The sequence below is a fragment of the Triticum dicoccoides genome, chromosome 4B (assembly GCF_002162155.2).
Source record: "Triticum dicoccoides isolate Atlit2015 ecotype Zavitan chromosome 4B, WEW_v2.0, whole genome shotgun sequence".
In the NCBI taxonomy this organism is placed as follows: Eukaryota; Viridiplantae; Streptophyta; class Magnoliopsida; order Poales; family Poaceae; genus Triticum; species Triticum dicoccoides.
Window position 1 is genome coordinate 494,081,195 of NC_041387.1, and position 2,506 is coordinate 494,083,700.

At 50.0% G+C, this 2,506-nt stretch overlaps 1 pseudogene; it reads right to left on the reverse strand.

Moving 5' to 3' along the window:
- Positions 1-861: 861 nt before the first annotated feature.
- LOC119296530 lies at positions 862-1,000 on the reverse strand (annotated as a pseudogene).
- Positions 1,001-2,506: the final 1,506 nt, after the last annotated feature.

The following is a 2,506-nucleotide window of genomic DNA, read 5'->3' on the forward strand; positions in this document are numbered from 1 at the left end:
ACGGGAGCTTATTTTTCTTAAGCAAGAATTCAACTAAAGAAAAAGATGCATGTCCTAAACGATCGTGCCATCGCGTGGAGGAAAGCTTGATAGCACCACAAGCTTGTTTATTTGATCTCCTAAACTCCGGAATCAATTGGTAAAGCCCTCGAACACATCTACCGCGGTAGAGTACCTTCCTCGTGGCCTGATCCTTGATCAAAAAGAAGAAAGGATGGAATTCAATGAACACATGATTATCAATAATGATACGATGAACGGAGAGAAGATTTTTGTTGGCACTAGGAACATGCAAAATTTTTCTAAGGTGAATTTTACGGGAAGGGGTACATATAACAGAATGACCTATATGACTTATCCTCATACCTGCACCACTTGCCGTGTGGATCTGGTCCTTCCCATGGTATTTCTCACGGAGGGTCACCTTCTCGAGCTTGCCCGTGAGATGGTTTGTGGCACCACTGTCAAGATACCAGTTGGTATCCACTCCATAGGACCCGTCGGCGGCGGCAGCAACCTTGTCTTCTTCATCCAAGGAAGCTTCATCTTCGTCAAAGCGATACCAGCAATCCTTGGCCGAGTGGCCAAGCTTGCCACAGATTCGACAGCGTACAACATCGGGTCGTGACCGTCCCAAGCCGCCACTGCCGCTGCCGCCCCCGCCATGGCGACCCTTGTTGTTGTTGTTGAAGTTAGGGCGCCCACCGCGGGAGCCGGAGTTGCTGGAGCCGCCACCACCTTGCTTGCCCTTGTGTCGAGGAGGACCACGGTGACGGGATGAGTACCCGCCGCGCCCGCGGGTGGCCGCGTTTGCCGAAGACTTGAAGCCGCCGCCGGTGCTATGGAACTGCGCGACACGCTGATCAAAGTTGCTCAGCATGGCGTACACCTCATCGAGGGAGACCGGCGTGACGCGGGCGTCGATGGCAGAGACAAGGGGCTGGTAGTCCATGTCCAGCCCGTGCAGCAGGTAGGAGATCAGTTCATCATCCTGGATTGGATTGCCGGCCGCGGCGAGTTCATCGGCCAGGCCGCACATAGAGGCATAGTACGCGGCAACAGATTGGTTGCCCTTCTGTGCATTGATCAAAGCAGTGCGAATGTTGTTAACATGACTCAGAGATTGAGAGGAAAACATGCCTGCGAGCGCTGCCCAGAGAGCGTGCGCGGTGGTGATCGTGGTCACCGTGATCAGCACTTCTTTGGAGAGGTTGCTGAGGAGGTAGCCGAGCACTTGTTGATCCTCCCTCACTCAGATGGGATGGAGAGGATTGGGCTCGGTCGTCTCCTTGCCTTCCTTGTCCTTGGTGACGAGGAGGCGGGCAGGTTCTGGCATGGTTCCATCAACATAGCCGAAGAGCCCGGCTCCCCTCAGCTGCGGCGTAACTTGCGTGCGCCACAGGACGTAGTTCATCCGGGAGAGTTTCTCCGTGACTTGGCCGCCGAGATTGAATTGAGCGGCGCTAGAGGAAGACATGGCTTGGCACTAGATGGCAGCTAGGGTTTTGGAAGAGGAGGCTCTGATACCATGTGCGAATAGGCGAAAGCGTCTTACCCTCGGTGTGAGGGGGCGCGTTGCATGTTATAGGCTGCAGGGGCGCACCTCCCTGGCGAATAGCGCATACAAGTTTATTGGAGAAGATTACAACTTGGGGAGGAAGAGATAAAGAGATAAGAGGTTTACAAGATATTGAACTACTTGTCTAACAACCTAGTCTATCTCCTGGATGTCTCCTTGTGCGCCAAACCTGTGCTCCAACGTGACATGAATATGTGTTTAACAAATAGAACACATTTAATCTCGTTCAAGAAAGCAAAATAACCACTCTCGAGGATAATGAAACCTACTTACCTTGTATGTCTCTAGCATCTGCATACATGAATTTTTATTTAGTCAAAGTAGCAATATAGCATGGTGCTTCCATAAGCTATATTGTTCTTCACTAATTGCAGCTAGCTGGCTGCAAAAGAAACAGTAAAAGCTTGCCCACATCAATTCTTGACGTTAACACAATTTGAGAAAATAATAACACTGTTTGGTCAGTAGTACCATCGACCTACATAGGATGGGAGTGCGAACCAGATTACTTGCTGCCTTTCAGAGGCTTGCAACCCTATACTATCAGTGTCAGTGGCCATCAGTTCTACCACGAACCTACACAAACATCAGTTGATCGAACATATTGTCTAGCTTGCATCTAGAATCCAACAGCACTGAAATCAAAGATTTTCTTTTGTTACAAAGAAATGGCCTGAATGTGTTTTAGTACCCTCAGTTGCTCAAGATGGGTTATGTATGTGTAATTATGCCGAGTCTCGTTGCAAGTAATTGCATGCTGACGAGTACAACAGTCTGACACATGAACAAGTCCAATGAGATACAGTACCAGGATAAAAAGAGAGAGGATAGGACCTTGATGATGATGCTTATCCTGGGACTGGGAATGGGACTGGAGGCGAAAGGATCAGCGGACCTTGATGAGCACATGACCGGCGTCCCGGCCAG